Source organism: Manis javanica, chromosome 1 (genome assembly GCF_040802235.1).
Source record: "Manis javanica isolate MJ-LG chromosome 1, MJ_LKY, whole genome shotgun sequence".
NCBI classification, from domain to species: Eukaryota; Metazoa; Chordata; class Mammalia; order Pholidota; family Manidae; genus Manis; species Manis javanica.
In genome coordinates, this window is record NC_133156.1 from 228558425 (window position 1) to 228579249 (window position 20825).

At 43.3% G+C, this 20825-nt stretch overlaps 2 long non-coding RNA genes across 4 annotated transcripts in view; one reads left to right on the forward strand and one right to left on the reverse strand.

Moving 5' to 3' along the window:
* Window positions 1-18947, forward strand: part of LOC108403824 (uncharacterized) — a 251403-nt gene extending 232456 nt beyond the window's left edge. Inside the window, exons 5-6 of one of the 3 annotated variants that reach the window (XR_012122596.1) lie at window positions 959-1027; window positions 12675-18947. This is a non-coding gene — a long non-coding RNA (uncharacterized lncRNA). Of the gene's footprint in view, window positions 1-958; window positions 1028-5067; window positions 8016-12674 lie in introns of those variants that run through there. The other 2 variants (XR_012122597.1, XR_012122598.1) reach the window with 2 other exon arrangements.
* Window positions 18948-19031: 84 nt separating this feature from the next.
* LOC140850377 (uncharacterized) overlaps window positions 19032-20825 on the reverse strand; it is a 147178-nt gene continuing 145384 nt past the window's right edge. Inside the window, exon 3 of the long non-coding RNA XR_012133121.1 lies at window positions 19032-20122. This is a non-coding gene — a long non-coding RNA (uncharacterized lncRNA). The remainder of the gene's footprint in view (window positions 20123-20825) is intronic.

Here is a 20825-nt window from a genome sequence, read left to right on the forward strand (position 1 = left end):
AAGCCGTCTACAAAACCGGGGACTTGAAAATTTCAGACTGTCGGAGAGACAAATGATTGTATACAGAGATCTCCAAAATTGCCCTGCTGTTGGGTAAAGTCCAGTAGTGACTGATCCTAAACTCAGCCTAAAATAAACCTCTGGCTGGGTGTACCCAGGTGGTGGCCGTGGCAGCCCAGTATCAGCTCTCTGGGGTGTACAATGAGCCAGAGCACAGGAGATGGCAGGCCCAGGCTGGTGGCTCAGGGAGGGGATGAGAGGACTCCACGGGGCCTGAACTGGGAGTACTGGTTAGTCAGGTGAGGAGGAGCAGTGGGGAGGGGGAGAGCCTTCCATGCAGAGGAAACAGCGAGGGAATGCGGCCACGCACGTGACTTCCTTCTGGGACGGGGACGTTGCCAGCTATGATGAAAACATTACCTGATATTTTCACACATTTCATAGTTAAAATGTCCATATCTCTTCTCTTACAGTATTTTCAAAACAGCTTGTTGAGAATTGCAAGGCAGGAATTTACTACCCTGGTTTTAAAAATGAGGAAATCAGGGTTCCGAGGGAATCAAGTGGCTCTCCCACAGGTCATCGCAACTGACAATCTGACACAAGCTGCTGTCAGAAATGCTGCTCTGAAAGGGTGTGTCATTTACATACATTTTACAGTATGTTGCATTGTTATACATGTTAGCTTATTTAACTGCCATTTTTAGGTATTATCACTAGGCTCATCTCCTAATTGGAAGTAAAGAAACTGAATGTCAGAGGATTTGCATAATTTATCCCAAATCACACCAGCTGGTAACTATGAAAACTAACCTTAATATCTCCATTGTCTTCCCTTCCCTTTACGTGAAATGATAAAGACCCACTCGAGTGATGGAACAAGCCCCAAATAACTCCCATGCTAGAGTTAGGCAGTCACATGGGCAAATCAAGACTGCTTAATTCTGTTTCCTTATAGGCTTCCTTCCCGCATCACCACATCCAACGCCGGAAGCTGCCTATAATTTTCACTGTGGCAAAGATCAAGGTAAGATCATATTTGTCTTGTGTATATTTCATTGGTCAAATAGCTACGGGCCAACATCTGCCAATAGAACATTAAATATCCATCTGCTTATTGTGTCAAAGGAGAGCTCCTTCACAATTTTTTAGGGGGAAGATAAGAGAAATGGGAGAACGCTTGACAGATGATGAGGGAGGGGGAGGGGGGGATGCTGATTCCAGGAAAATGGAGAAACTTGGAGGAAAGCCCAGAATTTGGAGTGGGAGCTAAGGAGGGAGACACAGGGAAAACAATGGAGGTGATAAAGACAGACCTAAAGTGTAAGGAGGCCTTGAATGTCAGGACAGGAAATCTGAAATTGATGATGGAGGTACGGGGGAGACGGAAGAGACTTACAGGGAAGTGGGGAGTAGCACCGCTCGAGGAGCGCTGGAGGCCTGTCACTGGCATAGGGAATCCTGGCTGGCTGGAGTTTTGGGGAAGGAAAGATTGCAAGGGAAGGGAGAATTTCCAACTCTCATGTGTCTCATGTGCCTCACAGATATATTAAAAAAGCACAATAAGGACTATAATGAGGAAATAAATGTCATAAAAATGTTTGATAGCAGATGGGACATAGAAACGTGAAGAAATGCCAATAGCTTCCAGCCAAGAGCAATAAGAGAAAGAGTTTGGTCTAGATGACCTTGAAGCTCCATTCCAACCTTGCAGATTCTGTAATCCTATACTTTGGTTCACTTTATTAAATTTCACTAGCATTTATATGCCAGCTACCGCCTATGTAGTCTATGTGCTGTGGTGGGGGGTGGGAGTGGGAAGGGGAGATGATATTGTGTATAATCTAGTTCCCTGCTACAAAGGAGAGATGTGCATTCTGGGGAAGAAGATCTTGCAATAAAGATATAAAATAAAAACTATAACGCATTCCAGAATGAGTAAATGACCTTAAAGGATTATAATGGAAGCTCTGGAGGGAGAGTGGACAACTTAGAGCCATCTACAAACGTGTTAGGGACAGGCGAAGGCACTTACAAGGCAGAGGAAAGCTTATGTCTAGTAGGGGTAAGAAAAGGGCTTTAGGAATAATCATTTCAGAGGCAGAATTCTGGAAAATGACTCCCACTGAATCACACTGTAACTCCCTGTCTTTGAGTGCCGGTGGGACCTGTGACATGATTCTAGCCAATAAGCTACCTCAGAGCTGGCGATGCCACTCCTATGATTAGATCATGTTACATAGTACAGGCAAAGAGATGATCACACATTTGAAGAGGTAAGTTGGCATTTGTCAGAGTTCTACTTGGCAAGGACCTATCGGGCTCAGGTTGTTGAGAGTGTCTCCCAGCTGACAGTCCACAAGAAGCAGGACCTCAGTCCCACAACTGCAAGGGATGGCATTCTGCGACAAACAGGACCCTGAAGTCCAGAAAGGCAGGGAGGTTGGAGGTCCCCCAGACTGCAGTCTTGTGAGGCCCTGGGCAGAAGATGCAGCTAAGGTATGTCTGGACTTCAGACCAACAGAAACAACGAGATAATAAAGGGATATTTCTAAGCCACTGAGTTTGTGGTAATTGTTACACAGCAATAGAAAATGAATACTACAAGCTATCATGTCTGACCAATGCTTTGAGTACATGTTGGGGGTCAGTGGGAACTAAGGCTCAAGAGATGCTTTGGAATGAGACAATTTAGTCTTGTTCTAATCCAAATTAGAATCTATGTAGTGAATGGAGTCTGGTTCAGATTAAAGTGAAATGAAATGCCAGTGTTGGGGGACACCATGTGAGTCGTCATGCTCTGCGGTAGTGACAGAGGCGTGGTTTGGGGAATAAGTAGAGGAGTGAATCCCAGAAGCACGTAGCAATCAGCCCCATACTATATTTCTAGCACTTGCCTGGCATGGTAGCTGCTATTTTGCAACAACTATGATAATTTCATCTGGGGCTGTTGCCCTCCCTTTAGAGTTCACAGTGTATACAAGTGTCCAGTCCCCATGTGGTACACATGAAGCTGATATAATAGGGTATGTCAGTTATACTTTAATTTGAAAAACACCCAAGCAAGTGCTATCAAAAGGCACAAGGCAGGGATGAATTATGTCTGGATGGAACTGCTGTGGAGCCCTGGAAGTAGGAGGTGGACAGGAGCCTTAGGGACTCCCTAGCCCTCTCTCAGATGCATGACTCTGCAAAATTTCTAATAAGTGTGCATTCTCCTGAGTAACTACCAACAGAACACTCCCTGCTAGGGAAATACTGGATTGGTTGGCCTCACCAGTCATGACAAGACTCTCTTACTCTGAGCTGTAATTTCATGGAAAATCAGAGAAGTGCCTTTCAAATGATCCATTCAAAAGACGAGAAAACTAAGACCTAAGAGGAGAAGGTACTTGTCCAAGCTCCCAGGGTCAACACATGGCAGGCCACATAACCTGCACCCCTTCTACCACCAGCCTCCCAGGTACAGGACTGACAAATGTAGGAGGAAGAATTCACTTAAAGATGTCAACTGCTAGGGATGAAAAGACTTTGCCTTTTGAATTTATATACAAATCTAATAATTGCCCAAGCGTTATTATAGCCACTAGACAGAGCACCCCGTTTGTTACGAGTACAGTCATCTCTCTGCCCATCTGCTCTTCTTGACTACTTCCACTCCAATTTATTTGTTAAATATGTGTTTATTGCATCACTTTGTACCTTTCCCTTTAGAAAAGCACTGCTAGCAGCAGGCTCGAGTTTCCTTCTAGGGTTGGACTCCATTAAAATTGGGAGGTGTTGTCCTTCCTTTTCTATATCTAGGAATATCTCCCCTGGCCTTCCTCTTCATTTCAAGTAGATTCTAGAAACAATAATCACCCTAGTACTTCAATTGTAATAGTTCTCCAGATCCAGAGGTACAGAATTGTATCACCACAGTAACAGATATTTCGATGGCAGCTGAGCAGATGATACAGCTCAGGGCCACACCCACAGAGGCTCTCTAGGATGAGGTCTTTCTCCTCCTTGCCCTGGAATTCTTCCATAGGGAGGACAAAAAGGACATGAGAAGAAGGAGAGAAAAAAGAGGATCATGGTAGAAAAGAAGAAATTGAGGAAGTGAGACCCAGTAAATAGACATATTAAGAGAAGAGAAGAGAAGGGGAGCATAGAATGTTAAGCGTAAGACTTTGTCCTGACTCAGCACATGACAAGCAGTTTATCATCCTGTGTATGCACCAGACATAGTTTTCTGGACTGCGATGCTGTGGCCAGTCCAGTCCTGCAACCACCCATCCACTACACACAGATCGATGTCCTGGAAATGTGGGTGGAGATGAGTGACTATCTCAGAATGCAGTGAAGTGCCCATAGCCAGGATGGCAGAGTGAAGCCGTTTGCATGCTTACGGGAGAGTCTATCAAGGACCCCATCTGATAGGAAACAGCTCCAAGTGCAGACTTGTCCCTGAGAAGCATTTCTGGGAAAGATCATAAAACCACAATCAAATGACCACACCGCTTTCCGTGATAAGTACACACTGAGTAGTTCATGTGTGGGCTTTGGACAGAAATCGAAGTCTCCAGATTGACCGCTGGACTGCCAGTGGTCCTAATGACTTCACTGGCCTTGACATGTGAGGAAGCAGGACATGTACCCATTAGAGGCAAATTTTTATTAGAATAGCCATTCCAGGGATGATTAGCAACTTGTAAAGAATGCAATTACCACTTAAGCTGTATTCAGCTGAATACATTTTAACTATAATTGAAAACAAATGTATGCTTAACTGTATGGTTAAGTCTCATGATTGTGACTATCTTATTATTTTCCATTAATTACAAAAACATGTGCTGGGATTTATTTGCAATTAAGCAGTTGCAATTCGATGAAGGCTCAAAACAGACTTCTTTACTTGGTGTGTGTTCTTAGAGGGGCACAGCTCAGCATGGGCCACTATGACTTTTGCCACTAACGTCTCAGATCCACTAAAATGATGAGAAAAGACATAGATACACTTTTGTTGCCATTCTTTTTGAAGAACATTTTAAACTCATCAAACTCATCCTTACTCTTATGTCATAGGAATGATGATGGTCATCGGTGACTAAGGCCACCTGAACATTTCAATCTTGACTTTCAGAAGAAATTACTGTTGATCATTAAAAGGAGGACATCGGGCTTTGAGTTACCGTAAATACTGTGTCTGTTGTCGACCACATGTGATTGTCAAGAATCTCATGGTATTTTTTTGCCACAGAGTAGGTGTTTCATTTCAATGTGCTAGGGAAGTTTGATTTTAGGAGCATTTGATAAAATTATATGACTTGCCTTTGGAGAACACATTTCAGTCTTTTAGATCTGAAAATAAGAGCTCTGGCTCTAGAGTTCTAGTTTGCTGTGATATCAGGACATGCCTTTATATCTCTGAACCTTAGTTTTGCCATCTGTAAAACCAGGATAACAAACCTGATCTTATCAAGCTAAGAGGGATATTCTGAGACTGCTGGTGATGACAGCAGTGGAAGGGTTTTAAAATCTGTAAAGAATATTTCCAAGGTCAAGATCGTCATAACAAGAGTCTCCTTTTCACCACAGACCCACGGGGTCGGTCTCACTGAATGCAGCAATGTCTTGACACTTAGCAGATGCTCTGTAAATGTCTTCTGGAATGTGGCCATGGTTTCATGGTATGCATCATTAATGGTCGTCATGACACATTTAGGACAGGCACACACAAATGAACCTCATCCACAGATGGGGGGTTTGAAAGAAAGGGCCCAGTCTTTGAGATGATAGGCTGCTGGAATACCTCCTGTAGAGTCTCTCTAAGTGTCTTCTTCCGCTTGCTCTTCCACTGGCTCTCCTGATCCTCCTGTCCCAACCCGCTAAGGGATTCTCGTTGGTCATTGCCCTGTTTCACCTTCCTTTGATCATCATCCTTACTGTCAATTTAAGGCATACCTCTGAGCTTCCAGGTTCTTCGCTGAACACAGACATCTACTGTACACTGTATCTCCCAGGATATGTTAACCCAGTGGGAAGTGCCTGGAACAATGACAAACTAAGCAACAGAGTACAGAGCTCAGGGTCCTAAATTCTGTAATAACACTCCAAAATAAGATTCTGACAGAGATGGGGGAAATGGCATTGGATTTCAAGAAAATGTACTTGAGGAACTCAGAACTAGTTAAATATCAAGTTGTGGAAGACCTACCCTTTATAAAACAACTACAAGTCAGCATGGCCTACAGATCCCACTGAATCTGGTCTTTGTCTATCTTCCCACCTTAGTGTATCAGTCACTCTCATAACTCTGTACTCACTGGAAACATTTGTGCTATGTTCAAACAACCTGGAATTTCCCCATTTTTGGAACATGCAATGTTTTTAGGCCTTTGTGCCTTTTTACACACTGTTGTCTCTCCTGTGAATATCTCCCTTCTGATTGCACCTCGGGAGCTCCGAGCATTGTGATGGTACAATTCCATGCCCACCTCCTCTGCAACCCAGGAGCCTCCTGATGGCCTGACTTGACTTGCTTATGTCTATATTTTCAAAACTCATTCAGGCGCTGACAGAGTATTTACTGAATGCACATGTAGATTGCAGGTGCCCGATAGAACTTTCTGTGGTGATGGGAATGTTCTGTACTTGTTTTGTCCAATCCAGTCACCACAATCCAGAAGTGGCCACCGAGCATTTGAAATGCAGCTCATGCAGCTTGAGGGCCTTTTGGAATTGTTCTGAATTTGAGCAGTTCCTGTGACTGGGGGCTCCTGCACTGGGTAGTGCAGACATAGATGATGATGGGAGAGGGGCTGAAAGCAACTCTAAGAAATGATGCTTAGGTTCCATGACAAGGGAGGTATAAACCTGAAAGAGTGAGACTTGAGATGAGAAAGGATGGCTCATCCACCCCTCAGATTTCTTTTCTCTGTCAGTCATAGGGGTGGAAGCCTGAAGACACCAGCGTCCATAAGCTCTGCGTCTGTCTCTGACTTGCCTCCTGAGAACTGACACCTTCTGTATTGTTAGTGCCCCTAAGAAGAATCCTTTCTCTGAAGTATGAAGAGGACTTTGGGAAAGGAATCAAATCAAGGAGCAGGGAATGAACTGCTCAGAGGCAACTGAAGGAACCTCCCCGATGTGAGGTGACACTCTAAGGCCCTGTCTTGGGTGGAGTTATTTTTCCTTTGGCACAATCATTCCTTCAAGGCCAGGGAAGGTGCAGGACAGCCAGGGAGACATAGCATGTCTGGGTCAGGGAAGAAAAAGAGCACAGCAGGGTCACCAGTTGGAACAAACTGAAACTGAACCCAGCTGGAGGTCATGCTACATGCTTTCCGGATGCCTCCCTGGAACCGGTTTCTATTATATCTCTGCAACAAGGTGCTTGAAGTAAAAGTCAAATCACTACAGCTCTGTGGCCATGTCACCGTGCCTCTCTGGAACCATAGTGTCCGTGCTGGGGATATCTCAGCTGGAGGGGTACTTAAGGTGGCTCCTGAAGATCTGTGAATCCCCTGAATTGTAGGCAAATGTTGTACACATAAGTATTTTCCAGAAGGATGGCTCTTAGCACTCATAAAACTTTCAGTGAGATTTATAAATCAAGAAAAATTCAGAGCTGTTATTCTGTTTCATCTCTCACCAACCATGTCCCCCATGAAGAACCTGAGGCTCAGAGGACCAAAATGGCATATCCTAGATGATGCAGATAAAGGGTGGAAGGGAAGGGAGCCAAAGGTCAAGCTTAGAGTTACTCATTAGAGAACCTGTCCCATTTGCCCCAATTACCGTCAGCATCTTTGAAAGTAGTTGTTCACCTAATATTCACCTACCATGTTGATGTCAACCTTTATTTCTCCAGTCTTCACAGTATATTATGAGACATATTCTTATGCCTGGTGAAGACCAGAGCTAATGTCAAGTCTTCTGGATTCCCAGTGGCCCCTGAGAACTGCAGAGTTAACTTAAATGATCAGTGCATTCTCACACAGATGAATTATCTGTAGATGGAATAAATTAGGTTTTCCACATATACATATATAATCACCTTAAACTAATGTAGACACTGTTGGGTAAACAAAATGCTAATTTATTTAAAATTGATTCACATGAAACAAAGCACAAGACATAAAATCAACTGCAACTGGGGTTACAAGCTTTGTCTTTCAACCACTGAAGCACCTATGCAGCATTTCCCTGGCTTGGCCATCCTGAGAAGTGAAATAAGTTCCAACTGGTATGTTCTTAATAAAACTATTGTTTCAAATGCTCTCTCTCTTCTCCAAAGCAAAGTAAGCTACTGACAGTTCTCAAGTTGAAGGCCCTCCATCCTACCACGAGGGTCCCTGATTCTGCCAGGCATCCTCAACTTCAATGAGGCTACAGCCACTGAGAAGTATGTGGGTTTCTGACTTTTAGGATGGCAGGGTATAGGTGGCCTCAACACTGGGCAGATGGGTTAGCATTAAATTATCTTCATTAGAACTGGGGACAGATAGATGGTACAGCTATGGATTCTGATGGGAAGGTGATCCAGGGTTAAGTGGGTCCCGGGGTTAACTTAGGATCACATACTGCCGACTGAGTGACAGACATACTGTTTCAGCCAACGCCCTAGAAGGAAACAAATGCCAGTGCAGCCTGCCTGGCTTACTTACCATGAAGATGCCATTTATGATGCCCTCTGCTTAGTTTAGTCTCACTGGGGCTTTTCATAAATAAAAACTAACTTGTGGATTATACAGTTATGAACACTTAAAATGTACACTTGGGACACCAGTTGTTTCACATCACACTTTTCCCTCTACAGGCCTTTATTAAATTCTAGGCCAAGAAAGACCCAAGGGAATAGGACCACACACTGTACTCTAAGCTGTGTTATAGGAGATGATGGATTGTGCCCTCCCCTCCCATAGCCAGATTCTTAAAGAACACCCCCTGCCCTGTTACCCCACCCCCACCCCAAGACATTTCCTGCAGGACTGTTTGTTTAGAACCTACAAACAGGCACCCCATTCAGGAAGTAGAGCACAGAGGCCTCCCTCTACTTGGGAATCTCAGAGGTAGAAGGACTAGTGGTCCTGTTCCCCCTCTAGGAGGACATGCCACATCTCCTCATGAAGGCTTTGGGACTGCTTGCCAAAAGGATGAGTCCTTCAGGAAGCGAACACCAGTTGGGGCTGCCAGGCCCGCAGAGAAATTTTTTGATTTGTCTCTGTTACAACAAAGAAGGCCCATAGGCTTATTACTAGAACTGAGTGGCTCAGATATGCCAGACATTCTCCTTGCCCAAGCTGGCAGGACCCGACACCCTCATGCTTCGTGTCCTCCCAGAATTATTGTGGGCTCCAAGGCTCTATGCCCTTCTTTCTGCCAACTGCCACCACCTGTAACTTCCCTGTCCCTTTGGTATGAGGCTTTTTTTCCCCTCTCCTATCATGTCAGTCACTCCCATATCTCATTTTAGAATCCTTTCACTCATCCATCCCTTATCATAAATGGGTTTAGACATACTTTTTTTTCCCCAGAAACTAGTTTTAAAAGAGATATGTGGGGCATAACCATGGGTATTCTGATTGCTGTTGAGAAGATAGAGAAAATTATACTACCAAGGGAAAACAATGAGAAATGGAGAACTCTGTTATCAGCCTACTTAGAATATATAATGATGATTCCTTATCTGACTGTTGGGAGTTGAGTTGTAGGTATGAGAACGTACCAGGGCCATCCGTGATCGAGGTTGGAAATGAGTGTTGAAAACCAATAGCACTTCTCATTCTGGGCTTTTCTGTGAAGGTGTCTTGCTATTTTAGCTGCTAATCAAAGGCACTGGGAACAGATAAACAGATAACTGCTGACTCCACTCCTACCTAAGTCAGGATTTCACAACACCTTGATTTCAAATATATCCTGTATGTGATACACTCCTGGGATTATGCACTCTAGGAAACAGAGAGAATAAGCTTAAAAGATTTACCCAGCTTTCTGAGAAAGAGTCAGGTTTTGGAGGTCTGGGATGATATGGTTTGGATGAAAAGATATGACTGAAGAATGTCATCAATGCCTGGAAAATCTGGACGATGGGATGCCCCAGAGATCTCCCAGCCCAGCAAAGCTGGTTGAAAACTGGTATCTCTTAAAACAGCAGAGGAAGGCTTCCTGGAACTAATTCAGAAAACAGTTCATAGTGTACCAGTTGCTTTTAAGGATAGGATATTAAAGATTTTTCAGTATATTTTTCAATATAGGATACTGAACATTTCTCAAGGTTTGTTTTAAAAGTTGGATGGTTATTTTAGTTAGCAAGTATTTAATGAACACCTAAATGGATCAGTAACTCAAACATAAAAACAGGCTTATCTTTGAGTGCTAGGCCCAGCCAGACTTAGATAGCTTCTAGAGAGCAATACTGGCAATTGGACTGAAAGGGGCTTCAGCACAACAGTATCTTTCTGGAAAAAACAAGAAAATCCCTGAGAAGAAATAAGAGAAAATAAACAAGAATAGTAGCACTGAAAACATCAATTTTGGTTTCTACAAATAGACATTTTTTGTGAAGACTGTAGACGGTGAAAAAAATAAAAGGTAAAACCAACTGTATTTGTATAGTTGATTTTCCTTATTTTGGAATGAAAGAAACAGGCTCAGAGAAGGAAAGAGCCGTTTTTGAAGCCGCAGTGGAAAGTTGGGTGAGATCCCACCTTAATTCCCAATCTAGTGCTGTCTGCATCCCTTCATTTGCTTTACCCTGTTGCCCTCCGGAGCTTCCCTTAACACTTGCCAGTTTATTGTGCAGAAGCTTAGGAGAGGCTGGCCGGAAGTGCACAGGAAGCCCTAGCTTGGCTGCACACTGGCCACTGGGCTTCTCACTCCCTCACTTGGAGACGTGCGGTGTTTCTGATTGGGCGGCATGCTATGCTAGCAAGTACAGAAAGTTCCTAGGTGGCTAAAAGATTCTGGCCAAATCCAGTCACCTCCTCAGAGGGTTATATTTACAATGTGTATTTTTCCACAGAAACCATGACAGAGCTGTGGTTTGATCCTCCCCTCCTCCACTCCAGGTAGCAGTGCCGCTCCCCACACATAGTAAAGGATGGGACAGCCCCTGTCATGTGCAGGTCGTGACAGGAGAGGCCAGGCTGCGTCAGGCCGTCATGGGATAGAGGCTTGGCGGGAGAGAACACGCAGTCTAAGGGAAAGGACAGGGACAAAAAGCAGCCTTGGGTAATGTTGGGGGTGTTGGTGTCAGGGTAAGAAATCATGAGATACTCCTCTTAGAAACCCTTTTTTCTGACCTGCCCAGAGTTTTTATTGTCACATTGGACCCTGAGATAAAATTCTCCTCCCAGGAAAACAGGGACTGACAATTTTATCAGTCATTAATTTTGGTGAGCGATTTGGGGTTTTATTCCTAAAATCTGAATGGAAAAACAGCTGGTAAATGGCTTTTTTTTTTTTTTGTTAGTCAGCAGACTCATGTATGCTCTCAGTTCTCCTCAACCTGCCGTTTGCACATGCGTGTAGAATTTATGTCGGGTTCTGCAAAAGACAGGGCTTCTCCCTCAAGGCTTTTGCTTGCTATGAAGTTCAGCAGACTTACAAGCTAGCAATCCAAGCAAAGGTGGGACAAATGGGCAAAAAAGGAAGTGCTTATAGGGACAGTCCCTTGGGAAGCTTGCTGTTGGCGGTTTGTGGGTTGGAAGTCCTTCAGGGGACCCCTACTGTGGCTGGTCTTGAATTTATCCACATGACTCCCACAGGGACTTGTATCTGCACTAACCCTGGTCCCAGCAGGAAAACCTAAGAATATTTGCATTTTCTGGGATTTTCTTCAACAAGAACAAACAACATCTGTCATGCTCTCACTCACATGATCCTTCTTATGTTCTGCTTTGTCAAGACCCCCAGATAATTCTGGCACTTGCAGGCTACCTCAGAATGTGGCTGTTTTCTGGATGGGTTTGGGGTCAGGCCCAGGTCCTGTTTATGGAGGGTGCTTCGCCTGCTCATACTGGGGTATCATGGAATTCAAACAGGGCATACCTGGGTCCTCACAAAATTATACCAAGGAAAGAAGGAACAGTATTGGTCTACATTTACCAACTATATATTTAGTTAATAGGGCTGGGTGTTGGAGACAGAAAGGACTAGACAGCCCTTGCTCTGGAGGGGCCCACAGTGTGTGGGAGAGCAAACATGTGAAGAGATCATCACAAACCCGGTGTGGTGCAAAAAGATAGGTATGCATGCTACATGCTGGAAGCATAGAGAATAGTCATCTCCTGTGCCAGAGTCATGAAACAGTTGAGACCTGAGTTGAACTATAAAGAATGATGGAAGGTTCATTAAGCTGGGAAAGGGGTAAAGAACCCAGACAAAAACTATATAAGCAGTATACATAACACTACAGAAATGGATATTTATTACTGGCTGATTTATTACTCTAATGCAATAGGATAAGATATAGATTGTATTTCCCTCTAAAATTATTGCTGTTTCCCTTGCGCTTATTGGATGTGTTTGTTCTGAGTGATCGATAGATATGGGAGAGAGCGAGAGACAGAGAAACTAGAGCACCAATGTGCTATATTACTTGTAATCTCACTACATAGAAATAAGATGGGAAGAATCTTCAGAATCTTGATTCATTTGTGCAAATATCTTCTTATTGCTGAAACTAGGAACTTAAGTCTGGAATGGAACATTCTACATCAAGCCTTAGTCCCTGAGCCCACTGCAACCCCAAAGTGCTTCACAGAATCCGGGACACTGCCTACCTCAGACTCATTCTTCCTGTTTTCTCCCAGCCAGTGAATGCCTCCGATTTGAAGAGCAGATGAGCATGCCTTTCTCTCCTGAGTTAGAAGTACTTGAACCGTGGGAAAGATGCTCTCACAGGGGTGGACGCCATGGACTTCATGAGGCTCCCAAGGGAGGTGGACTTCTTGGCCCACGAAGTTGGTAAAGGGCCCTAATTCTTCAGCAACTATCCACAAAGAGACTCTCCCTGATGACTAGGCCCTGGATGAAGCCTAGTTTATAGAAAGTGGAGCAGTACCAAGGAAGGAGCTGGCCTCTCCTTGATCCTGGACTCTGAGTAACTTGTTCCCTTGGGAAGACAGCCGAGTGTGGCCGGCAGAGACTGTGTCTAAGTTCTAATTTGAAGGAAGCAGCAGAGATCCAACTGCAGGTGTGAGCATGCCCCTTCCTTCACGCACAGACCTTCTGCAACAGGCTGTGCTTCCTGAGAAAGGCCTAATGAAAAGGATCAAGCTCACACAGAGGCCCCGCTGTGCAGGAAGATTGCTTCCAAAAAGCGATTCATTTTTAGTTTAACAACTGTGCATTCGGTCCCCACACAATTTATCTTCATGCAAAAATCACATACCTGTGTGCCAGATGTGCACAGCTGTATGTGAACAACTGCTGATCTATCTGGGTCACATGCCAAGTGCCTGTTTCTTTAAATTAGGGTGGGTTGGGATTTGGGCCGTGTGAAAATTTCATTTGGAAACCAGAAACCGAGCAAGACCTGGCTACACAGGGGTTTGAGCATAGCGTGCTGATGAACCAAGTTAAATTGGTCTTTTCTGGGACCCCCCAGGATGGCCTGCTTTCCTGACCCCAGAAATTCAGTGGCATTCTGGGTCTGCAGAGGCTGGGTGCTGCCAAAGTGTGCGGCCCTTGTAAATGCTTGTGGTGAAGCCGCAAAACCTCTGCCCAGCCCCTGGGAGCTCTTGTAGCAGGATAGAACTAGACATTTTTAGTTTGTGTTTCAGTGTTTTACCCTCTGGACTCAGAAGAAGCAAGACCACAAAACAGTCAATGAGGCCTACCAGCCCAGCAGCCAGGGCACAGCCATCCACAGAAGAGCAGGGGGCTGAGGTGAGAGAGCACTTCCCCCTGGAAGCCCGCACTTCTGTGTACACGGGGGATCTACAGCACTAGCACACAGACATTTCCCTTTGTCTTCCTGTCTGTCCTTTCATGACCAAAGCTAATCAATATTAAAAGAAACCCAGCTATCGTTTCGTCATTCCATGACTGATTTATTGAGTAATCACTACTGTAATGCTGGGTGCCCTGCTGGCATCAACAGGAGGAAAGTGCTTGACACACAGTCAATATTTAAGTACATAAACTGTGTGGGATTAATGAAGACTTACACGTTTTCAATGTTTTTGACCATCTACCAGACTCCAGGTCCTATGCAGAAAGTATCCCCTTAATTCTCATAACTGCATAAGGCAGGTAAGTGTTTGTTTTTCCTACTTTACCAATAAGAAAATTGAGGTTCAGAGAGATAAAGAAACTTACTCAAAAGTCATGTATCTCCTATGTGGTGGAGCATGGATTACGATTCAGCTATGTCTGATTTCCAATTCCATCTTCTTCCCGTGCTGCTGTTGTTCCTTGTCCCTTTGGACTATTACCAAAGCCGTGAGAGAAGGCTTCTCTGTCCGGAAGCACGTGGCCTTCGCGCCCCCTGGGCCTTGGGGAACGCCACTGCGATGTGGACCTGAGCTGTCTCACCTCTCGGCTTCATTCCGGCCCGCACATGGGCAGCACTGATAAATCAGCCCACAGTACTCAGGCTCAGTTTGAATTTCAGCAGAATTCTCTAAAACAATAACCAGATGCAATTTAACTCACACTGTGTCCACATAAGGAATCCATTCCAAGAACAGTCAGAGGATGCACTGCGATTCTCAGTCAGATGAATGACTTCTAATCTTCCCTGGGCTTGTTTTAGAACTCAAAGAAGAAATAACATCTAGATTAATTTTAGAAGTTCAGTCTTTGAATCCGGTCTCAGGAAGGAGGCCTGTGTAATTTAGTTGTGTCGTGGTGACCCCTTAGATGACAGATCACTCATGGGTAGTGGCTCATTCTAGACACCTGCCATATTCTATGCAATTTTCTCTTTCCAGTTTCAAGAACCATTTCAGACTTTGCTTTCTTACGAGGTACTTAGAAGAACCAGGCCACTATCCTGGGAGTAAAACGGGATCCTCCAGGAATTACATCACTTATTTTTCAACAAAGGTTGATTTCATTTGGTTTAGTTGAACAAAAGTGTATGATCACAGATTTGATAACCAAATAGATGCTTTGACATAAATTCCAGTCCTGGTTTAGCTCTCTTCCAATGAGAAAAACAAGGAATCTCAAAGGTAATTGGTATATCACTTCTCCAAGGGGGGAAAAAGGGGTAGACTTTCAATTTTCTTAAACATAAAACTTCAAATCCACATATAATAATAAACAAATGGTTTAAGGCATTTTATGTCATAAATGGGCTGCTATTATTTAGTTATGAATTTTCAGGTTCAGGAATTATGCTAAAACCCAAGGGTCATTGTGGAATGTCTGTATATTTGATTTCCAAAGATCCAGATAGGTTTTAATGTGTTCAATGTAATAACACTGCACTCCCCAAGCAATTTCTGTATCCTCAGAGACATGGCCTAATAACAGCCCTCCATGTCTTCTGCTTAGTGAAGTGTGAATAATAGCTGTGAAAAGAGTATATATATATACACACACATACCTACATGCATAATATATTTCTATATGTTATATTTTAACTTTAACATATGTTCCCACATGGCCAAGTGATTGAACCTAATACAGTTAACAACTTAGGAGGGGATTCATTGAATTTTCTAGGTCTCTTCATTGCCAGAGTTACTTTGTAAGGAGATCTTAAATGTGGAATAATCAACATGTTAAAGTAATCTGGATGTTTATGATTTGATAACTCTTTGGTGCATTGTTTAACAACATGTTTTCAATTTACTTTCCTTCAAATAGCTCCAAATAACCCCATGATTTAGGATGATTGATTATGGGAATGTTGCTTTTACTGTACATCCAAGGTAATTTTAAAATTACATCTTCTTTTCATTGTTAAGGGGTAAAATCATTTGCAGGTCTTGACATGATTTATCAGAGAAAAGGGGACAAAGGGTCAGTCTTGGCTTCACTCTGTTAGAACATTATTGTGTGAGCCCAGAAGTAAAGCAATAGACCTTATGGAAGCTGGGTTCTAGCCCCAACAGGCTAAATAATCAGTTCTGTGGTCTTAGAAAAATCATTAACCCATATGAGTCACTTTCCTTCTGTATAAAAACCAACAAAGCAATTGGGATTGAAATCCCCCTTAAAGATTCTGATTCATTTTAATGGGGGCCAGGCCTAGAAATCTATATTTTTTACTAAGAACCTGAAGTTTATAATCAGATAAGTTTGGAAAAGACTAGAGGTCTAAAGTTCTACAAGTTTAGAACAAAGTTTCCTGTCCTTCAGGCAGTTTTCTTTCAGAACCATCTTATTACATAACAGCAGTCTTCACCTATGCCTGGTATGTATTTCTCTCAGACACTGTGCTGAAGCTTGTATGTAAATGACTTATTTAATCCTCCTAAGAACCTTGCACTGTCAGCATACTAGTCATAGTTATTAATCCTATCTGCTACAGACAAACTCTCTAGTCTCAGTGGTTTAACATGTTTAGGTTTTATTTCTTTCTCATGTAATCTTTCTTTACCTCGTAACTATGCCATCTGAAACATGTGTGCTTCATGGGAAGACAAAGATAGAAGATATTGGATCTTACCTGCATGATGGGTATTGACACATGACAATTCTGTTCGCAGCCCATTGGTTAAAATAAGTCACATGGCTTCAATCCAACTGGAAACCGTCAAACATAGAAGAGCACATGCAGATCTAATAAACGAAGCTGTCTCTGACACGTACGGGATCTAGATTTTACCTCTGTAAGAAACTGGGGCTCAGGAAGGCCAGCTTGATGTCACTGATGAAAAATGACACCTGGCATTTCATTCAAAAAAGGAGCATGCATTATTCACAATAGCCAAGATGTGGAAACAACATAAATGTCCATGGATAGATAATGGATAAAGAAAATGTGGTATACACATACAATGGATTATTCAGCCTTAAAAAAAGGAAATTTTGCTATATGTGACTACATGGACTAACCTGGGGGAAGTTATGCTAAGTGAAATAAGCCAGTTGCAGAGGGAAAAATACTGCATGACTCCACTTCTATGAGGTCCCTGAAATATCAAACTCAGAGGAAAAGAGTGTAGAATGGTAGTTGCCAAAGGCTGGAGGGACAGTAAATTGGGAGCTGTTGTTCAATGGGTATAAATTTTTCCCATCTAATCCCCCCAAAAAAAAATTTTTACTGAGGTAAAGTATGTCAAACTCAAGCTTAAAAATCATAATAAAATGTAAAATACTCTTTATGTAAAAAAAGTCCTGGCTTCCAAGAATAAAATGTGTTTCTTTAGACAGTAGAGGATTTCCATCCCAAATAAGTAACTCTACAGAATTGATGTTTTTGAAGTTGTCCTTGTTCCTTTGTCTTTCCTTATTAAAATCTGAAGGCATGTCCCTCCCTGAAGCAGACAGGTGCTCCTGCTGGCGGGCCAAGGTCCAAGGAGACTTCCCTGTGACTTGCTCACTACAGTCAAATAGTCTCAGGATATCAAAGAATTGTTCTCTTCACCTTAGCTTTTTTAGCAGTACTAACACAGATTATTTCTTCACAGCAAAACCTGTGAAATACCAGTTTTGTCCAGTCAAAGCACACCTGTTGTAAAGAGACATTTTTTTCTTTCTTTCTACTTTTTGACCCTGAGAAACTTATCAACAATTCCACAGATAACTGTTAAGGGCAAGGAGAGATCCCAAGATCTGTGGCAATAGAATTTAAGAAGATAGATGCTGTCTCGACAGAATACTTAGTCCACAGCAAGAACAAAAGAAAATGAAAAGCAAAACAACAACAAAACGGATCAATAGGTTGCTGTCAGACATGAGGTAAAAGCTGTAATCAACATATGTACGGATTAATGAAAGTCTAGAGAAGCAGCGGCTACTTCTGCTAAATTTGCTGAGTCAGGAGGAGCATCAGAGAGAGAAAATGACCGTTGGTCTAGGCCTGCACGGACGGGGCATCTTTGGTGCGCTCTCCTATGGAGCTGGGAGGGAACGAGAGAGCAATCCTGGAAAAGACGGCTTGGCGGGAGCGCAGCAGTGGCAGAGTAGGAGCATTTGCAGAGAATGCAGAGGGCGGAGGAGGGCTGGAAACCGGGTGGGCCAAACGTTCAAGAGCCTGAACTGCCGTGCAAAGGAGTCTGAACTTACTGTGTGCATGAGGGAGGCATCTGAGCTTATTAATCAGGGGTCAAACATGTGCCGTGGAAATACCATTTTGACTTCCAGGAGAAATGGAATTCTGCACTTGCACATCTCTGTGTAGCACAGACAGACAGTAAACTGTCCCCTGTATCTATTTTTCTCTATTTATATGTAACAACAGAAAATTTAACAGGGTATGTGGCCGCTCAGAATGAAGATGCCATTTCTCAGATTTCCTTATAGTTGGTGTGGCCAGGTGACTAAGTTCTGGCCAAAGGGCCGCAGCTAAAGGCCTAGTGGTAGCTCCTAGATACTTTTCATAAAAGAAAGCTGGCCTACAGTTGCTTCTCCTGTCTTCTCGCTGCTTCTTAGACTGCGGATGTGATGGCATTGAATTTGAATTGAAAAGGTCAACTGAATTGTCCACCACTTGAACTGGTTTTCTACTTTTGTCAAAAACCAGTTGGGCATATTTATGGAGGTTTAGTTATGGGTTCTCAATTCTGTTCCATTGATCTATGCATTTCTTTTTGCAAAGAGCACACTGTGCTAATCACTATAGCTATGTAGTGAGCTGTAATGCCAAGTGACGTGACTTCTACTTTATTTGTCAAGATTCAAGATCCATTTTAGGGATCATGAATATATTGATTATTTGAGCTGCACCCTGATTTTTTTCTAACTTATTCTATTCCATTTTATTCTTTCCTTAAAAATGGCCATGACCTACTAAGTTGGCTTCTTCACCCTCCAATGGGCCTCTCCACCTGCAGCTCAAAAAATCCTGCAAAGCAAGGGAATGATAAGGGAGTATTTGCCATCAGTTTCCCCTATACCCCACCCCCACCCCACCAGATGGAAACTGCAGTAAAAGCGTAATGAAAGCTGCTTTACTGGGGATGGAGGCTGCCCTCTTCACGTTAGGAGTGGGAGAAGGGCTTGCAAAGAACATACAGCCCACTTTGAAGGATGTTCTGACAAGAAGAAAATTTCCAGTCCCTAATCATAGAATTGGTTTTCTTTGAAAATGGAGAAGCCACTCAGTGAGAAATTTAAAAGCTCCATAAATTGGTATTTGTTATCATGTAATCAGTGGGCAAATTCTTTTATACATATATCCTCTTTTACTCTTAACCTGCTGTAAGAAATATATATTATAATTTCGATGGAAAAACCTCATAGAGGTTAAGGAATTTGTTCTAATTTGCACATTCAAGAGGAGAGTAGGTCAGACTCAAAGCTGTGTTGGCCTCCCTCCTGTGCCCCGGGTCTCGGGCATGAGGCTCCCCCACGGCCCCTGCTGTGGTCCAAAGTCAGCAGCCTATAAAGCAAGGAGATGGACTCTTTGGGATGGTTCAGAAGATGGCTCTGAAGATGATAACTTACCTACCTGCCTGGACCATGAGGCTGAGGGCCACACCCTGAGCTGTACAGGGCCTGGATTGCCAAGGAAGACTCACTCACGGAGCAGAGCCACCATGCCCGCCCAAGGCTGCTACAGCTGGTCTCCTCCATGAGCAAGGAAAACCTTTTATCAGGGTTAAGCCTCTGTTATTTCGGGTTTATGTTACTCACAGTTGAATCTAATCCTAACTGATACAACCACTATCCCACAACAGCAGTGGCAGAAAAATATATATCACATATCCATCACATAAATCCACTTTTATAAGGGAATGAAGTCAAGTTATTGCCCCCAATAAAAAGGTGTTTCTCAACATGACCCAGGAATTTGAAAGGGCTGTTTACTCACCGTTCCTCCTTGTCTCACAGTCTCACACACCCAGCCCATGAGCCATTTTCACGGTGGCAGGACACGGAGACCCGGACCAAGGAGCGTGGAAGGGCAATGCCCGCATGGTCAAGGTTTGGCCAGCAGTACGCTTTCTCCCACTCTGCGGTCATGCACAACATGAGGAGCTCTCTCGTCTTCTCCTTTCCTGAGCGAAGTTTTCTAGGAGAAGGAAGAAAAAAAGACAATGTGGACAAGTGGAATAGAAAGAAAAATGAAATATAAATAAACTGAACTCTTCACTGAACAGAAAAGTTCAATTAAAAAAAAAAAGAAGAGCAATGTAGGATGCTAATTTGAACCATAGCCCCATGTCTAATGCTTTTAGCCGAGGAAAGAAGAGAAAAGCAAAAGAAATCTGAGTCAGAGGGAAGATGTCATGGTGAGTTTCAATGGGATGAATTCCTTATTAATTCTAAAGAACATGATGCAACGTGGATTTAATTATACAAGTCAACTCACCCACATTCCTCTGATGCTTTTCACACACATGGGCTCCTGAGGATGATGAAAGGTGGGTGGGGAGAAAGGAAAAAGGAGGAAGAACACAGGGTGGCCAAGGCCATGGAGAAGGCGGCTTCCCGCAGGCCGTGGCTGTGCCCAGCCTCCCCTTTCTAACCATGGAAGCTGCGGTGCCCCAGTAAAGTCACCACAATAAAGCCAGACCCGACAGACCCAGCTGATCCATTTACCTTGGCTTCAGGAAACTTCTAATTTGTTCTATTTACTGTGGAAGAGAGATTCCTACAGTTTTGGGAGATGGACAGAGGACTATCACAAGAGGAATAGATAGGAGCTTAAAAAACGAAAAAATCTCTCAGCTGCTTTTAATTTCCTGTGGCATGCACAACACAATCTCACTGAG